Source organism: Rhea americana, unplaced genomic scaffold, assembly GCF_003343005.1.
Source record: "Rhea americana isolate MKP2758 unplaced genomic scaffold, rheAme1 scaffold_305, whole genome shotgun sequence".
NCBI lineage: Eukaryota > Metazoa > Chordata > Aves > Rheiformes > Rheidae > Rhea > Rhea americana.
Genome location: NW_028186430.1, coordinates 436,240 through 456,036, shown reverse-complemented (window position 1 = coordinate 456,036; position 19,797 = coordinate 436,240). Strand labels below are relative to the sequence as shown.

Here is a 19,797-nt window from a genome sequence, read left to right as displayed (position 1 = left end):
AAAGAGAGCTAAATTCCCAGAAAACTGAGTGAGCAGCTGAGCACCTGAGGTGAAGGTCTGCGCATCCCTCACCGGCACCACCACTCCCTGTCCAGCCCGGGACCTTGGACCTTGCTATCCAGCTGTTGTTGGCCAAGGTGGCACACTCCCAGCGAGCGTAGAGCCAGCCATGCGCCAGCCATCCACCACCGCAGGCGTGATGTAGGAGTCAGCTCCTCAGGACGGGTCCAACAGGCTCCAGTGCTCCTGAGAACTCTTCTCCACACCAGCTTCCTCTGATGGGTGCTGGATGGAACTGGAACAACTAGAGGTGAAAAATGCACATTTAAACTTCTTTCTGTGGAGAGCTACAAGTGTTTGGAGATCTGCGGCACTGCTCACTGAAAAGATTTTTTAATAGCTTTGACCTTTGTGGGTTCTGTGAAGTCTCCTTTTGTCAAAAAGTACATATCGAAAGAATTCTTGAAAAGAGCTCAAGATAATACTAATGTTCTGCAGACCTTTGAGGAAATTGCAGAATGCTTCCTCCTATTCTTGAAAGATTGTTCCAAAGATTAGACACTCAGCCCCAGCTGCCACAGACATATAATGGTTTATAACCAGGAACAGCAAGTAATTGCTGGTTAGAAGGCATTATAAATATTTGTTATTGCAGATGACTTATGAATAAATTATTTGAAATGACAAAATTAATCAGACAATGCATCTGACAAATAAGTATTTGATCAGCTCTGTCTGTATCACAGTGGCCAGCCAGGCACTCTGCAGAGAGAGTTCCTTGAATATATGAAAATCATTGGAATTTATGGAAAGAAATATCACTTCACTTCAGGACATCCAAGCAAAGAAAAAAGTGGTCAGATCATAAATTGTCAGACTCAAACTTCAAACCAGATATATTCAAAAAGACCCCTGGTGCGAAGGCTGACAGCCCGAGAAGCAGGACAAGGGAGGCCCCAATCTAGCAAGCACGAACAGCTCCCATCTCCCTGGCGAGGTGCGATGCTGCGTGGACACGGCTTYGTCTGCCGCACCTGCAAATCTGGTCGACACGCTGTACTCCTTGCAGTCACATTCCCCTGCACACGGCATTAATGCTCCATGAGTGCACCACAGATTGCACCAAGTTAGGAGACTACGGCTACCTGGGTTGGTATTCCAGCAGGATTTTCAGAGAACACCGGGCAAGCCTGATCAGAGGCTTTTTTTGGAAGACAAACAAAAATGAGTGTGTGTTTGTATCTCATCTGTATTCAGTACATCACCAAAACATGAAGAAGAAAACAGCCCCTGAAAATAAAAGTATGAGAGAGAGGAGAAGACAGGTCCAGGAAGACAGCAAACAGCTCCTTGCCTCTCTGCTGACTTGCCAGTGTCTCTGTTAGTCCCACACCTGCTGAGCTGCTGCGTACAGCATTTAGTGATTTGGACTCATCAGTGTTCAGGAACATTAATATAATCTGCTCCGAGACGTGCACATATTACCCATACTGAAATGCAAAACAGGCAAGAAGGAGCRTATTTCTGGTGATTTCTTTCCTTTGTGCATTTTAGCTCAGAACAGTCTAATACCAAAACACTAATGCTTGCCTCCAATAGCTTAAATGTCAGTATTCTATTATTTTTATAATCTGGTCTCAAGGGATATAAAGGGCATCAAATTGCACTCAGCAGCGAAGAACTGCAGAGCTTTCCCTTACGCGGCGGAGGGACGAGGAGCACCTCCGAGGCCGCGCGGAGCCGAGCCTCAGCACTCCCTTTCCCCGCAGTGGCAGGTCAGCGCGAGAGCTCAGCTTTGCGAGGAGGACACGACCCAGCGGCTCGGGAGGCTTCAACCCACCAGCACAYCAGGAGGAGGATTCCTGTCAAAAAGCCACTTTGCTTAGCCAGGATGGCTGGGAGACTCCTAAGAGCAGAGGACAAGGGAGTTCGCCRGGGCAAAAGCAATCTTTGCCAGATGCAGGTGCCAGAAGCAAGGCCCGCGACAAGCTCCTGGAGCCCTGGGTCCTTGCTTGTCCTTGCGGACATCTCTCACCTGTATCAGAAACATTAACCATGCTCTCCACACACACTTCTCTGGCTGGGAGTGTTGGTGAGGAAGTGAAGATCCTTTCATGAGAAATGATGCTAATATCTCATTTACATTTTTTAGGAGGAAGATCCCTACAAAAGCACGTGAGTGTAATTTTCCTACAGTCTCCAAATCCCTGGCCGCTTCCAGATGACACAAACCAAAGCTTGTCATTCAGCTTAGCCGCAGGACTCCAGCACCTGCCCCAGGACATGGAGGTTCCCCGAGGCCAGGAGGGGAAATTGGCAGACGAAACGTCTCCTTGGATCCAACAGCTCCACGGTCTGATTTTCACCAGGAAGGAGGTTTAGTGTTGGGGATGAAGTGGTACCACCCCTGCCGGTGGCCRTGGTCACGCAGCTCCCAGGGCAGCGGCAGTGGATCCTCGTGCCGGYGAGGAGCGTCCACGCAGCAGCACCAGGGCAGAGCGGTCCGCGTGGAGGGGACCCGCCGGCCGCTCTCACCCCTTCCCGGGACGCACTCACCCAACGGCCRGCTTATCGCAGTGGCAGGGACGCGAGCCAGCACCTCCGTGCTTCGCTCCTCTTTCCACCTGCGAGCGCATCCCGCGCTTCGCTGGGGCATGTCCAGGTTGGCATGTAGAAGAATTTTCTGGTCTGTTGTGAATACTTTCTACTCAGTCAACCTTTTATTTAAAAGACATTTGGCTACAGTACTAAAAGTAAGATATTGAAAATCAATAAGTGGAAAGTGTTTGAAAGCCAATCTAAATCAAATATTACAATATGGTGGAGTTAATCATCTGAAATTAACCTTATAACTGCTTGAATCACTCTAATCTATAAAGAAAATCAATACAGGCCTATCAACCCCTACTCCAAACTGCTGTCTGCCCCTGCTGACCATGCAAATGGAAAATAATGGCCCACGGATGCTTATTGCTCCTTATTATGTATTAACACCCCGCACGGGGCTGAGATGCTCAGACGATGATTCCCTGGGGAGCCTTTGCCATGAGCTACAGGCAGGAATCCTGCTCTGCACGAGCCGGAGACACCGCAGGAGCAAAACCCCTCCACACTGCTCTCACGGCACTTAATTTCATAGAGCCAGGCAGAGCCGCAAGTGACTAACAGGCTGTTTCACGAGGAGAATTGATTGTCCCTGGATGGGAAACAGCTGCTGCAGCACCAGCACCCCGTACCCAGCCCAGATCCAGCCTGGTGCCCACAGTGCTGCTGCTGCATCCGCCCCAGCAGCCCCCAGGTGCAGCCATGGGGCGACAGGCACGGACGCAGCCACGCAGGCCCCACTGGTGCAGCGCACCGGCACCGCTCTGCAGTGCAGGTCCCCACAGCCGCCCGCTGGCACCGCTCCACCCTGCACTGCACCATGCAGCACCCACCGCTCCACATTGCACGCACCGCTCTGCACTGCACCGCACCGCATCCACACTGCGCACACCACTGCGCACTGCACCGCTCTGCACGGCATCACGCTATGCCCACCGTTCTGCACTGCACGCACTGCTCTGCATTGCACCACGCTGTACCCACCACTCTGCACTGCACGCACCACTCCACACTGCACCACGCTGCACCCACCGCTCTGCACTGCTCTTCACTGCATTGCGCCATGCTGCACCCACGGCTCCGCACTGCGCGCGTCACTCTGCATTGCACTGCTCTGCACCCTCCAGCACCAGATCACATCCATGCTCCCCAGCAAACTCCCCTCTAATCGCAACTGGGTGACAATCATTGCCAAGTAGGGAATTCACCCCAAAATGCATTGGCCTCCATACTGGCCAGATGCCCTTCTCCTAGGACACAACTCTGATGTTGCAGGTGTGCAACAACCCGCCCGGCAGAGCTGCAGCCCAGCGGCGAGAGGCGTGCGGCAACTGCCCTCCCTGTCTAGCTGCATTTCCAAAGTGGCCATCAGTATGGCATTTGCTAGGAGGCTGTGCGATATGACAGTGATAAGTGCTTTGATARCAGATAGAAATCTATAAATAACAACAGCTCCTTTCAAAAACCTCATTTTAAAATAATGAAGACATTTCTTAAAGTGACAAGTGTCTCAAATAGTGACAGTAAAGGCTGGGGGAGGGCATTTCTGAAGTCTCAGGAAGAGATGCAAGGAGAGATCTTGGCAGCAAGCAGTGCAGCCTGCGGTGCTCAGCACAAGGCAAGGMGAGCACAGCCTTTCTGGGTGCTCCTCCAAAGTCCCATGCACAAAGCTGAAGGCAGGCCCATGCACACGGCTGCTGTCTAGGGAGCTTGGTCACTCTGAACAGGTCCCACCTGTACCAGCAGCAGCCCCTGCCTCTGCACTCCCCTTCCTGCCAGACCTCCCAGCAGGAGCCGGATACACTGGGGTCAAAAAATTGCCTGCATTGCAAAGGAAGAAACTAATGCCATTTTTCTAGCTGCCAACCTGCCATACTTCAGCAAGTCTGCCACACTCTCCAATTACATTTATTAAATGCTCATGCTCCTTGTCTGCTGCTCTGCTTCCTCACCCAGGCCGGTCCCTCAGGGTACATCACCCCGGACAGTGCCACCACTCCCACCCTATTTCCTTTCAGCTCAGATAGCATGAAATTCGAAGAAAAGAGGAAGTTTTATCACTCATCTGAGTGCTCAGTGAAGCAGCATGACTAGGGTCAGAACACAGCTATCCCCAAATCCATGGGTAAGGGCAGGGGCCCAATGGTCCCACCAGTGGGGGAGCCCAGTTCCCMAAAGCTCAGCACAAAGCTCTGGGAAGTGACAGCATCTCCCTCGCCGCCTGCCAGGGTATGGGGAACGCACTCTGCCCCAGGAGCGCATCTGCACCCCAGCTTTCCCAGCCCTGCACAACCATTCCCCAGCCAGCCCCAGGGGAACATGGCACTGCTCAGCTCTTTGGGGCCAGCCTGTCTGAATTTGCAGGCAAATGACCCAAAGCAGCAGCAGGTGAGGCCCAGCACAAACACAGCAGCAGYGCAAGTACAGCATGCTGCAGCAGCCTGCCCCCTCTTGCATGTAATTAGCCTTTTACTGTATGTTTATTTTTGAAGTTTTGATGTGTTTTAAACCAAGACATAAATGATACATTGCCACAAAAGGAGGGAGGAGAACAAGTACTGAACTGGGTAAAAGCTGTCCCAGGAGTGAGGCATGCCGGCTGGAAGAAAAGATGCGTGAAGCAGCAGGTTGCCATGGAGTAATTAAGACTAGCTCTTTGGTATTGGAAATGTGTTTTAATAAGTTGCTTGCAGTATACATCCCCTAGGTTCCCATGGAAGGGTCTTGCACAATCCTCCCCTGCCTTCACCCAAAGGGACACCAAGAACACAAAAAATGCTCCATGAAGATACTTCAGCCTGAAAGGGTTTTAAGTAACTGGGAGCTTTCTCAGTGCTTAAGAGTCTCTTCATTTCTTTAAATTGCAAAGAGGAACTGCATTTTCAGAGTCAATACCCAGAATTTACAAACATCTCTTCAGGTAAGAAGATTCAATAGCAGAGCTTAGCTCTCACAAGGGAGAATGGGAAGTAGAYGCTTTATGTCTGAGCTACAGCAGGAGGGAAATCTCAGCTGTGACTCTCTGGCAGAACCGTGCTCTCCACATCACAGGAGTCTCGTGTTTTGCATTATGATTTGTTTTAGGCTTTGAGCTTTCTGGGAAAGGGACTGTATTTAATTTTAGAGTGGGTATACAGTGGCCAAGATAGAAAAATCCATGCCCATTGAAGCTGCAAGTTCCCGCCACGGTGTGAAGAGCAAGTAAATAATTGTCAGTGTAAGAGCAGACGTGCAGCCCAGGCTCCTGTACGAGATGGGAGGAGGGTGYGGGATGGGAGCTGCAGCCGGGAGCAGGGGCTGCTGCCCGAGGTCCAGCTCTGAGCATCAGCATCGCCTTCACTGCCCCCAGAACAGGCACTCAGGTGAAGGCCCACCTACTAGCACTGCTTGGGGCTCCCAAGACCTGCGGAGAAGGGTTACGTTTGGCAGCCTTTCCTTAACTTCTCACCCAGCTGGTCCCAGAAAAAGCTCTTCTTGTGCCTGGTGCATTAAGAGGCAATGCAGACGAGAATTGGGCATGTCAGTAATTACACCACCGTAAAACAAATGGCAGGTTTTTGCCCAATGTCACTAAAAACATTTACAACCTATTGGAGGGGACAGTTGTCCCATTAAGAAACCAAAAGACATTCTGGCTTTCCTCAGCCTCAGGGCTTGGAACCGAGAAGCGTTTACTGCTTAATTAAATTTTAATGTACTAGCAGAGTACAGGTCTTCTTGTGAATTTGTACTGGACAGTATGCCACGCTGTGCAGAAAAAGAGCAGGCTCTTAGTGCTCACAGCCACTGTGCCTGCCCCTGGCTAACACCTCCAGGGTCCAGCAGCGACGGCAGTGAGTGCAGCCAGACACATCGTGTCAGTGATGGCCCCGAAAGCTCCCATGTGCTTTGGCACCTGCACGCGCTGCCTGGGCAGTCTGCCTCTCCCCACAGCAAAAATGAAAGCAGAAAGAAGGACATAGCACTGAGAGGCTGGGGAAGAAAAACAAGATTGTTGCTGCACACACCAGGTTACTTCTGCCATGTCACCGGCCCTTGTCCCAGCACCCAGGACTCCTCGGGATGTGATAGGGACCTGGAGCCAAGCACTGTCCCAGACAGGATGCAGCTGGCTGCACAGATGTGCTGCAGCAAGCGAGCAGCTGGGACCTCTTGCACGTTGCTGAGGGTGTGAAAGGGCCAGGAGTCTCCAGCCATCATTTCCTTGGTAGRTAAATGCCTGAAAAACACCCTACCGAGGCCACAGGCAGTAACAGAGGGCCAGGAGCAGAGACAGGTCCTGGCACTAGAAAATGCTGTGATTTAAATGGGTGACTCACATGTTTTCATTGTGCCTCAGCTCTCCCACCGTGAAGCTGCCTGCAAGTCATCTTCACACAAGCCTTTCAGAGCTCTGCGCTGAAATAAGGTGCTGTCAAAACAGCATATATTTCTGCAGCTGCCACAAGGAGTTGTTATTATTGTATTTTTCTTTAATACAGAGACAAGTGTGTTCCAGTGCACAGACTGTGGCTGTGCTGGGAGCTCCAAGACCAAGTTTCAGGTCTAAAGTAGAATATGCCAGMGTGTTCTTGCTGGCCAGAACACAGATCCGAATGCCCTCGGGGGTGCCTGGCCCTGAATGTAGTGGAGTCTGTTAGTGAATTATAAACATCCCAGACCCTCCACGCTCGATACTAGGAGCCGTTTCCTCTGAACAGGCGCAGGCCACCCTTGCTACCGTGCTCCGGGATGCCAGTCACAGCCAGCGCAGGCTATAACACTCAGGTTCAGTCCAGCCAGGGAACAGCCAGAGTTTGATCAATATTTTCTGTAACGGTCACTTCCATGTGATGAATGCACTTATGAATAAGAGGAACAGATTAAYGCTGGTGCAGACAGCAGCTAGCACCTGGCAAAAAAGACGGCTCAATTCAGCAAGGAAGGATGCGAAGAGCCAAAGCCAGAATTCCTGCAAAACTGACTGCATGAGGCAGCATTTGAGAAGCGTTAATGTATCAGCCCCTGATGTGTCCACCCATGCATAGGGAACCTGAAACTGGGTCTGTCACTGTAAGTGTCATCTGCATGTCTAGGAAAGCAGCAGAGAGTGAGACTGTCATGYAGGAAGCAGGAGCAGCTGAACCAGGAGATAATATACATACTTGGGGCAGCTGATGGATGAAGACAATGGAGGAACTGTGCTGCAGCAGAGTGCATGTGGGAAGATAAAAGGCACCTCAAAAACCACTTTCCCAGCATCAATCCTTCTACTTGTGACAAATCATTTGGAGTCAGGGTAATCTGGCAGCCAGCTGGATCAGAGATTACATCTGAGATTTGTCACCCAAAGCTAATGATGAGAAATCCAAGTGGATGTAAATGGCAATGAGTAGAGGGTGTAAGTGTGAAAAGTACCACGCATGGGAGCAGCATAGCCCTAGGAAAACACTGGTGAAGACCCAGAATGCTGGGGATGGAAAGGCAAGTGCTGTTGCAAGGAGAGGAAGCGTAGATAGACCCACCATACGCCAAATTCCTTCTTTGGACTGGCTGTCCATAGGACTGGGGAAGGGAAGACAGACTTCCCAAGCAGCACAAAAAGAAAACCTGAAAAAAAAATCAAAAGAAACACATGGGCATAAAAACATCTTTTTCTTTCTGGATATGTAACTCCATCCACGAAGGCTATTTTTACTCTTCTCCCAGCTGCAAACACCAGTTGAAATAGGCTCTTATTTCACTGCTCTGTAATCCATCATGAACTTAAATTTGTCTGTATTAGAAAGTAACCTTCTGCTGCATAAGCCTCAGCTTCAAGAGCACAGCAGATAGGATTCAGTGTTGGACAATGCTCCACAAGCTCTCCAGAAGCTCTTCCGACCCTGTCCCATTTTTCTGCCACTGCCAGCTTGCATGGCTTTGTGTTCTGGTCATCCTCTTTCTGGAAAGAATATTATGGGGTACTCACAGGCCACGTCCTGGGCAATACCTCCCCGAGTTGGTGGATTTTTGTCTATAAGGTTTAAGCAGACTTCATTAACAGGAACAAGAATGGCAAATGGGGTTGTATAGATGCACTCCATAAACTCCTCTGCTACTGGCACAGTGCAGTCCCAGGTGTTCCTCAAAATTAAAAATACTGAGAAACTTGCTAATGTAGAATATTTCTGGTGCCTGAGACAGGGCCAGAAGCTGCACAGTGCAGCTGACACGGAGTCCCCACTCAGCAGCATGGGGACGTGCCGGGCAGTTCCCCATGGCGAGCCGCAGGCAAACGCAGCGGGGGTCCCGGGCGGCACAGCACGCACCTCGCGGTGGAGCTCGCCGGCGGCTGCACCGTGCTGCCTGGGCCTGGCCKCCTTCCACGCAGGGGCCCCGGCCCTGGACGGTCTGAACACCTGCTGAAAATGGTAACGAAGGAAAAACGGACTTAGCCTTGGCAAACAGGAAAGAAAAAAGATGGGTCTGAATGTATTGTCCAAAAAAGATGAAAGATTGTTCATATTCTGATTTCCTCCTGAAACGAATACATATGGTGTGATTTTGCTGGAAATTCACTAATTTTCCACATATTCCCAGTAAGTTAATTTATCAAATAGCAACTGCATAAATAGTTCAGGCAAAAATGCTGAAAGTAGATTAAACACTGATGCAAGTATATATTGATTTGAACACTCYCGTGCCTTTGCTTGTGACACATCAATAAAATTAAATAATATCTTAATAAAATGTCTTGGTAATTATGTCTTTTCCCTTGGGTAAGTGCGCCCTCCAGCAATGTAATTAAAACCAAAATTACATTAACCCTCCAGTGACCATTTGACAAAAAAAATTAAGAGTCTAGAGAGTTCTCTGAACTCTGATGCCTAGATTGATTATTCTCTGTGCTAGATCCAGCTCTCACACACTACTCATGCACCACTTTCATTTGGACATGACTAGAAGATGGTTCTCATTCACACCATYCAAATGTTAGGAAAGCCAGGTCCCTGCACCACCTGGGAAAACAGAAATGTCTTCAAAATTGTTTTTTTTTTCTGACTTTGAGAGGACTTGGCTTTCTAACCTCTGYTGACTGTTCTCTGTAGGAAAATTGCCACAACTTTAGAGCAGTGACAAGTCAAAGAGAGGCCATGCATACCTCGCTGYCACTCAGCRAAGAGAGTGGGTCAGCTAAGGAGCYAGCTCTGCCATTGCCACCGGCACAAAACTCTAGGTAGATCTCTGCTGTGAGGCCTAAACTGACTTTTTCTCCCTTGAACCATGAAAACCAAGGCATCTAGGCAAATAAGYCTGGCCTAAGTCGTGCAAAGCGTTCAGGCTGTGTACCGTGACGCTCATACTTCCTGGGAGAAAATCAGTTTATCAATTTGCTTGTGAGGAGTTGAACGGGCCAAGACAAATGGGATGGGAATGAGCATACATCTAGAGATATTAAAACAAAATTTTCTTAATTTTGAGGATGCAAAACATACACAGGCTAATTATGGGTCTTGCTGGCTGTGGGCTAAAGGACTCGGGCTTGCTCTGGTGCTGTATGTCCCCACAGGGCCCCAGATCAGCTGGAGGTGCTGGGGAGGTTCTGCAGCAGCACCTGGAAAAGCCACTGTTTCTGTAACCACTTGCCTCCTACTGGAAATTATTCACTTCCCAGATGCCCTGTTTCCAAAAGGTGGCTTGATTGTTGCTGCCTCACTTATGATTCCCAGTCAAAACCAGCCAAGCAGTGCCAGGCATTGCATGTGTCCCTTCCTACTGGATCAAGGCCATGCTTCTAACCCCGGCCTCCAGCACCTTATCCCTCACACCATCCTTGTTTCCAGCCAGCCAGTCTCCTCTTGCTCCCTCTGCTTTGCCAACAAACTCAGCACAAAGCCCTCTCCACTCCTGCTCCATGCCAGTCACCTGCTCCCTCCACCACGCAGCCCCATAGCCAAACCCAGCTGCCTGGACGTGGTGCGTGTAAGAGAGCTGAGCATGTTCTCCAGGGTGAGGATCGGGGTACACAGTGCAAATGAGCTCTATGAGGTAGAAGAAAGCCTCTCTGCACTCTGCTCAGCACCTCCTGCAAGGGGCTCCTGGCAGAAACAAGCCCACCTTGGCATGGAAACCTGCTGCCTCTCTCCTAATGGCAGCCAGCACAGCTCCTCAGGGTCCCACCCGCTGCTCACGGACAATGCTGCGATGGGAAGGAAAAGCTGAAGCTCCCAGCACAGCGGGCAGAGAGCAGCAGCTGAATGCCATGCGTGAGGGCATGGCTCTTGCCATCGCTGGCAGAAGCTCTGCCCCAAGGAGCCCGCTCCACTCTCCAGTCAACAGTGGTGAACACATGTGACTCGGTCAGGCTCCTCTGCCCACCACGCGGGCCTGCCAGTGCCCAGGAGAGTGGTGCCGGCAACAGCCCCCTCAGAGGAGCAGCAGTTTGGAAATGTCACCAAAAACTTCATTACCCACGAGAACATTCAGAGCGTGCACGAGAGTCCATCATTAACATCCGAGGCACCAAAGCCCCCTGTCATTTTGCATTTGGCAGCAACGAACAGCAGTCCTCCCCGCCGACGGAGACACTGACAATATGACCTTTCAGGAATCGCGGAGTAATCCATTTGCTGTGACTGCTGTGTCACACTGTCAGCTTGTCACCAAAACTTGCCACTCACATAACCTATTAGTTGTCCAATTTGTCTTTCCGTCATGGACCTTGATACTCAGTCCAGTGACCCTGTGCATTTTTAATACACTTGTTASTTAATCAAATAATGCTTTGGAGTTGGGGGCTTTCACGGTCAGCTCTGATGCAGCACATTCCCCTTGCCAGCACCCAGCACGTCCTGCCCCTCCTGCAGCAGCACCTCACCGGGGCCACTCAGCAGGACAGGAAAGCAGTGGCTCCGGCCCTGACTCAGCTCTCTATGCAACATGATCTTCCTCCAGCCTCGCAGAGAGACCTGCGGAGGCCTAACATAACACTGGAGACCACAAAACAGTCCATGGCTTTGGTGGGAGCCGAGCTCCATGAGGCCCCACCCCTCTCCAGCTATGCACTGTGCTCCAGCTGTGGAAATAGCCCTTAGCAGGCTGCAGTTCACAGCCAGCTGGTGTCTTCAAAACAGCAGCTGTGAAAAGCCACACRGCCTTTTAATGGGAAGGAATACCAAGCTGTCTCCCCCACTGTGGCTGCCAGAGGYGTTCGGACACAGCCCACAGCTCCACTCACGGATGCGTCCCAGAGCACGTGACACGCCTGAGCCTGAGGGGATTCCTCTGCAAAACCTCTGCAAAAGCAGCCAGATGCAGGCAGGCACCACGTTACAGTCTGCAAGCCACACAGACCAGGCTCATGTGGACMGATGAAAACAGAAGACAGGGAATCCAACAGCTCCTAACCTCCACAGAAATCAGCATCTCCAACACAGCTGGCAGTTCCCCACTGCTGACATCTCCAGTTTGCTACTTTTCCTGATTCTGGACTGGAGCTGCTGCAAGCCAGCAGCTGCAAGCCAGATACCARTGTTGGGAGCTGCTGGGGATAGCCATGACACTTCTGCCCAAAAAGGCTCCCAGACGTTACATGCAGCAAGGCCAACACGAGGCTCACCTGGGCAGCTGGGGCAGACCGTGCAGAAATGACGGAGTGCACAAAGCTGTGAGCAAACTGCTTTGCAAAACTTCTAATTTCCTTCCATCTTCAAAATAGGACTTYAATTTTGAAAGTGTGTGCTGATCAGTTCACAAGAATGTTTCTCAGCACACAGGTGTTCAGTAAATTGCAAGCTTCTTGTTATTCCTGATGTGAGATCAGCCCCTCATCTCTCTCCTGCACCCTGAACAGACAACTACACCTTTTAAACAGAAGAACCATGAAGAGCAAATAGCAACAAGCCAAAGTCTTTGCTGACTGGAGAAGTCTGGTCTGTGCAGCAATCGCAGGCACTCAGGAAGGCAGACTCTTACCCCCACCTCGAACGATCACAGCTCCACATCTGAACTACATGCCGCAGAGGAAAGCTTTTATGTCTTGGTTTATATCGTGCAGTTTGCTTTGAGGTGACTATGCTGTGCTTCTATAGATGTTTTCATCTGAAGGCCTTACAGAACTTCCCAGCTGTTAATTAGCAAAGAACATCCTGGGACCATCAGCTAATGAGAGAAGTGAGAGAGATGGAAAAGCCGTTCCTGAAAATCTGGATCAATCTCGAATTCACAGTAAAGGTTTTTTTAGCTGGTTAAGGTTGGAACTAAAACAATCTGGCAAACCATTGCAATGCTTTACATATCTAATAAACAGGTATTTGTCTATTTGGATACAAATACACAATGACAATTTTAGTTGGATAGCAAAGAGTCTGGACCCTCTTCTTACTTAGGTTTTCACTGAAATCTTTATAATGTTGTGTGCTGTACTTTATCATGCATTTAAGCACCATAGTTAAAATCCCACTATGACATTTTATGCCTGACTTAACCAGCACTAGATTATCAGCTGTTGGGCCAAGAGTGCCTTTATTATTATTATTATTATTTTTTTTTTTTTTTTTTTTTTACAACTTAACTTTTCTCTGAACTTGCATTAAAGGGCCCAGGAAACCCACTGGGACTGAGAAGGCTCAAGACACAAGCAAAGCAACCTTACAGCTCTTGGCGTGCTAGTACAGACCATTAGCTGCAGATGTCCTTCTGAAGATCAAGAGTACTTTAAAGCTTCCTAAATTCCTTCCCAAGCTCCAGGGGCTTGGARCATTTGCACGGTTTGTGCCAGCTGACCTTGATTCATAAGGCAACGCTCAGATTCAGAGGCCGACCTCTCCTGAAAGCTGTTTAAACCTCTCCCTTCCTCTGCCACAGAATAATCAGCAGACCCCAGTTGCACAAACTTGCACAAAGTTACATTTTCAATAGTCTGTTGCATAGCAAAAGCAAAGCCTTAAGGCTTTAATCTGCAAAGTTATGTATGTGAAATCCACAAAGAGAAAGTGCTATATGCAGTAAGAGTTAAGAATTATAAAGGTGAGCATGAATTCCTGCTGCATACAGGTTAACCAGGCAGCTGTAAATGACCAAACATGCTTGTCTCTCCACATTTTAAATGCAATATCCACTTAGTGCACTCTGATCCAAGGACCAGGAGAACTTCCCTTCTTGTGTACAACTCCAAACAGCCTTCTTGCAGGGGTTCCTCCTGCTGCCAAACAGGCCCTTTGGCCTGGCTCTCCAGCCTCCCTGTTCTAAGCACGCCCAGGGAGTGTCCCAGCAAAAGCAGTAGCTGGGCTGAGCTGCCAGCAGAGATCACACCAGTGCTGCCAGCAGAGATCACACCAGTGCATCCAACACCTGCATGTGGCAGGATGGGCTGTGGGACTGCAAAGGACCAGGGGCTGCACACAGGGAGAGAGGAGACAGCCTTACATATCTTCAGGAAAAGACATAGGTGAAGAATTAATATATGGGGCCCAGAAATGCGAGGACAGTAACACAATGGACAAAATAACCGCTGAGGTGCTCTATCGATTTGTCTTCCAATAGGGAAATGGCACTTCATTCCTGTACTGAAACACCTTTCCAGACAAAACAAATTCATCCAACTCTTAATCCATTGAATGACAAGATTTTTCTGAGAGAAAAGCAGCAAAGTTGCAAATCCAAAGTTGCTGTTTGTTCTGYCATGAAAGCTTGAAAATTAATCTATCTGGTGAGAATTTTCTTTGTGCGCAAAAGCCCTTGATTTTTTTAATCTCTTATAGCCTAAAAAAATTCATGGCTGCCTCCTTTTGCAACAAGACTATTAGCTTCATAGGAAAATGCACAAGCATGCTTAATGTGCCAGAGTACCCCACGGCAGCAAAGGAATTGTGCTCCTCTACCATTAGTGCATTAAAGCAAAGTGCTCAGAAGACACAGTATGATGGGTGAAAGCCGTATATCACATCATTTAATGTGTCAAGATTACTCATAGATAGCTGTCTTTGAAACAAACTTGGAGGAGGCTCCCCATTTATTCTGTCTGAAGGACAGCAGTGGAGATGGGTCTGTTCTTCCCGGCACTTTTGGGAAGAGGCAGCAACTTGCATTAGTTCTCGTATGTTCGAAAGAAACACTGATTTCTGAGGACTAACATTAGCTAATTTTCAAATATTCTAGTCAGTGACAAGTGCTTTAGAATTTGGGAATTGCTGATGCTTCCTTTTATCACTGTTTACTATCCTAAAATCAGCAGAAAAATAATTCAAATAAAAGATAACTTCAATGGTTCATGATAGCAAAAGCCAGTCCAGTGTATCTACGAAAGGTTCAGAGCACCAGCATTTGCCAGGAAGGTAAATAGTTAATTCTCAGCTGTAAATTTGGAAGGACAGTATTCCCTGGAATACCAAGCTCATACTCTTTCCCTCCACTGCAGATCTACTGGAGTGACAGTGAGGATAATTCATTCCATTCTTTTGAAACGAATGAACTAGCCATTGCACAAATAGGACAGTCCAAAATCAGAGAAGCAAAAAACAGAAACAATAACAAAAGACCAGACAGCCTGAGCCTTGGAAGTGGCATAACAGCATTCTGTTTTGAAGATGGAAAAATAGCACAAAAAGCAATGAGTTTTCATGCCCTGGCAGCTTCCGCCAGTTACAAGTTCATAGAAGGGCATCGATCTAACATGAGTTTGTTTAGTGTCAGCTGTGGTGGTGCTATATAGGAAATTGATTTCTTCTTTAGTACATTCTCCTCCAATGGAAGCTGGCTCTCTCCATGGTGATGGGATGTGTTGATCAGTTCAACAAACTGCCAATGGGATTATGCAGAATCAGTTCAATTGGTTTTCAGCAGCTGTGTGAAATAGCATTTGCAGGAAATGCAAGGCTGTGTGGCACCTAAGTGAAAAGACAATGAGATCTAAGCTCCAAAGCCTTATGCTAAAGAGGAAAATACACRTTGAACCCAAACATCTTCAATATGTCAGTTCAGAAAAGTTCGTCTTCCACAGAAGGCAGGCAGCACGAGAATAGCTGGCTTTCCAGGGCAGGGAGGGATTTTTAGCGCAACGCATAACAACGCTGATATGAGATTCCCTCAACTGCTTGGTTCAGGGCATGAAGGTGCCTCATTACCAAGGGGACACTGCAGAATAAGCAGATGGGGCAGAAAGCCCCAAGGAGGACGGGGAGAGGCAGGGCCTCGGGCACTGTAACCACCAGGCTGGTGCAGTCACTGCTGCAAAGGAGTAAAGGAGCATCTGATCCCTCTCCCCTGCCTTGGGCTCTAGGGCTGCTGCACTAGTGCCCATATTATGCCAACATTAGACATCTGTCCCCTGACATCATGCAGCTACAGCCAGCTCTCCACCACACGTCTGCAAGTGCGCCTGCTCACGCAGTAGAGCAGCAGTGTTGCACGCAAGGAGCAGGCCTGCCAGGAGCTTCAGCGTTCCAGTAAACTGGTCTGTGGAGACACCAGTGCATGCACTGCCTCTCCACATGAGAGGTCCAAGGGGCCACGGGCTTGTCAGCCCTGCACACAGCACTGTGCTGGCCCCAGTGTGCATCTCTCACTCCACTGCTGCATCAGGAATTTGGGGAGAAAAAAAAAGGAGGGGGGGCCTCTAAAGTAGCATCTTCAGCTTTCTGCACAGTTAGAGATGTCTATCAACCTCTATCCTGGCATGCAGACCTCTCCTGGGAGAGTGCATCAAGTCCTGTGCAAGATGTCTATTTACATGGCACTGGAGTCTGCAGCAAGAGACCCTCACCAACAACAGAGGAGCAGAGGTGATGAAGCTGTGTGGCATGTGCAGTCCTTTCAGATGTTTCCTTCCCTGGGGATCTTGCATTGCAGAATATGCTCAGACATATTCATGCTTTTCCGGCACAGGGCCGCAATATGGGCTCCACTAGCTGCAAGTGTGGTGGAGTTAGCAGAGCACAGCATCACTGCAGCAGTGGCTCTGGAGGGCTGATCCAACCATCTTCACCAAAGCACTGTCCCTTTCTCAGAGATGTGCATCTGTACCACATCACGCAGCAGGGCAAAGCAAAGGAAGGCTGCTTCTTGACCTTCGCTAGTTTCAGGATCCTCAAAAAGAGCTCCRGCCCTCCTAGTGGAAGGTGAACAGCTCACCTAAATTCATTAAAAAACAACAAACACACACCACACCTATTAGCTAGTTCACCTTACAGAGTAGGCATAAAGACAGATGAAAGGAATAAGGCAAGCTAGGAACATCAATAAATTACTGCAGCCTCGTATTGTATTCAATAGCTTAAAATGCTTTCTGGTGCCTTAGGCAAGCAGAACATTTGCAAAAATGCAGAGCGTGTCATGTGTGATGCATCGTTGTCACTCATCAGCTGCTAGGTTGCATTTCCTCTTCCTTTCCATGCAGGATGTATAATTCTGAGCAGTCACAACACTGAATTAGAGAAGTGATATCTCTAGGCAAGCATGTGCTGCCTGGTGACTAAATGGCAGGAGGACTGCCTAATTTCTGCTATTCACAGACAGATATGTGAAACCAACGAAGACCTGAGTGCAAAGATATGGAATACTTCAATTAAAGTGTCACTCATTACCCTAAAAGAACAAGACATTTTCATGGGTGAGGTGCCCTGCCCATGCACAGAGCATCCTGACCTGCCAGGGGGCAAATGGGTCCCTGCTCCCCATGAAGACCCACAGGTCCCCATGCAGAGGGATGCCAGGAGCTGTGCCCGAATCTGCCCTTGTGTCACAGATGCACAGGAAGGTGGAAGGGAAAGCTCAAGACTTCATTACTAATGAGCAGCTTCTAACMGGTCAGAGACTGCATTTTTATGGATTGGTTGTCCAAGTTCGGCAGCCTCTCATGCAGCAGAGCGGCAGTGCCAGGGGCACGCTGACCAAGGCAGCGGGGCCAGGCCTCCCCTCAGCCAGCAGCAGCTTTCTGTCATTTTGAGGTGCCAGACAAGGAAGTGCTTTCTGTGCAGTGCTGCCTTGCTGGCAGCAGCAGATGGTGAGGGGCCAGGTGCTGCAAGGAGGAAGTGGAAGAGGAGGAGGAGGGAGAAGGACCTGGCCTGCCCTGGGAGTGGCGAGCTGTGGAGTAGGTCTGGGGATGGAGGCACCTACCTGCTACCAGCTATTTCCAAGCTGGGCAACACTCACGTGCTGCCAGCAGTGGATCTGGCCCTCGCCCAAGAGAGGAAACCCCAGGGTGCACACAGCCCTTTGCTACTTTGTGGCACTTGCCAAAATCTCACCAAGAGGAGGACTTGCCCTGTGGTATACCATAAAAAGGGGCTTCCACTGATGGCAGGATAGGCTGAGCCCCTTGCAGATGGGCAAGGAGAAAACGAGTCCATGTTGACTCTGCAGCATCAAAGTCACGCTCATCGCTTCTGGGGGAGAGCTCTGCCCTCATCTGTAAAAAGTCCRCAGAAATCCCAGTCATGGAAAGGACTGTTTATGAACAAGCTGGTCTGACCCAAGAAGGCATATGAGATGCAACAGGCCTGTGAGCCTGCTAATAAAGAAAGGCACTCAAAGGTATCTTTGCAGCAGCCCACAGAAAACCAGATCCAATTAAAAATGATTTTGGCCAACCCAGTCCTAGTGAGGGCCACATATCTGCAAGATGATATTCACAAATGTAGTGGACTACTCAATGTGGCTTTGACTGCTTTTGAAAATATTTAATAAACTCTGGGATATGAATCACTATCAAGAACTCTGAACATTAATTTTAGTCACAGTTGGCCACACTGTATCACCCTATAAACACCTCTCCAGTTTCAATTAACATTTCTCTATCTCCTGTCTCACTGAATATTATATTTAACTAATTTAAGAGGATTAGTAAAGATAGTTTTCACACTTCACAGGAAAGCATAATGAAATAATTATACCTGTACCTACAAAAAGCATGAGGATATTGCATAAAGAGCTTTAATGTCATCTGAAGCAAAAAACTTCTCCAGGAAACCTTCATGAGCTTTGGATACTGAGGCTACTGCACAGATACTTGCTATCTCCTTTCTCAGTGTCAGTTTCTGGACGTCTTCATGGCACCACTATGGCTGGTGCAGCAGGGCAATTTCCACTGTACAACAGGGCTCTCACGCAGATCCTGTGGCAGCTCCTACTGCTCCCTCCTGGGCCACCAGCACAAAGATCTGTTGCRTCCCCCCACGGTGGAAACTTTATCTCATACTAGCTGCTCTGGTGCTTTGCTCTGAAAAAGGCTTTTTTTCATCTGACACTTTCATCTGACACCACACAACTGAAGCAACGACACTGAAGTTGTTGCTCCAGTTGTGTGGTGGTGGAGGCTGGAGTCTCTGAAGACTCTCTGAAGTTGAGGCTCTGCTAGGCAGGAGCTCCAGAGCAGGGCAGCTACAGACCTGCAAATAGAACCTGAGGCTCATCCACTCCTGGCTGCAAGGACATGTTTTGGGCATCCGTTCTGCTCAAAGGCTAGAGAGGCCCAGCACACCTCTGCATCCTTTTGGTCACATTTTGGTGCTTGGAAACAGCAGCACCCTTTGGACCTCTTTCACCACCACTTCCCAGATCTCCTGGCTCATGGCAAGCCCAGGGCTGCACAGCATAAGCCCATATTTTCTCCAGCAAAAACTGGCCTGCAAAGCAGGGATCATGCTTAGCTCCCCAGCCTCCATGTAGAGAATTCAAATCTTCTGTGAAATGAGGTACAGTTTGGCAACCTCAACTGATTATAGCTAGGGAAAGTAACATTTCCAAGACAAAAGAGGTTTTTTGCCCATCTGGGTCCAGAAGCAAACTCCCTGAAGGAGAATGAATATAGCGAAGCCCTGTCCAGTCAAAGAACAGAGCACCATGACAGGAACCTTTGTGAAACTCAGAACACATTGCCTGAGGAAAGGAGTTTGCACTTGTGTCCAGTGGAGGGACTAAAGACCCTTTGTCTTAATTAGTTTCCTTCAGATAACTCCCCCATTTAATTCAGGAAGTCTGTGCAATGCTAGGCAAGGCAACCAAGCACAAATACCAATTCCCAAATCCTAAATCTGTCTTTCACTCCAGGGCAGCGATTTAACGTATACATGTCCCTAGGAACAACACTGAAAGAGAAAGGGGAACCAAGGCGTAGCAGTGAACATACAAAGATAAAGTATTCCTAYATTCTGCACACATCGCTAAGGCTCGTCCTGGAAGCAACACAGCAGAGGGCATTTTCCAGACACAGAGGTAACAACAGCAGAAGGTGAT

At 48.9% G+C, this 19,797-nt stretch overlaps 1 long non-coding RNA gene across 1 annotated transcript in view; it reads right to left on the bottom strand.

Annotated features, from left to right (window-relative positions):
- Window positions 1–6,630: 6,630 nt before the first annotated feature.
- Window positions 6,631–19,797, bottom strand: part of LOC146593102 (uncharacterized) — a 154,615-nt gene continuing 141,448 nt past the window's right edge. The window contains exons 4-5 of the long non-coding RNA XR_014896461.1: window positions 8,109–9,103; window positions 6,631–7,495 (exon numbers count right to left, since the gene is read on the bottom strand). This is a non-coding gene — a long non-coding RNA (uncharacterized LOC146593102). The remainder of the gene's footprint in view (window positions 7,496–8,108; window positions 9,104–19,797) is intronic.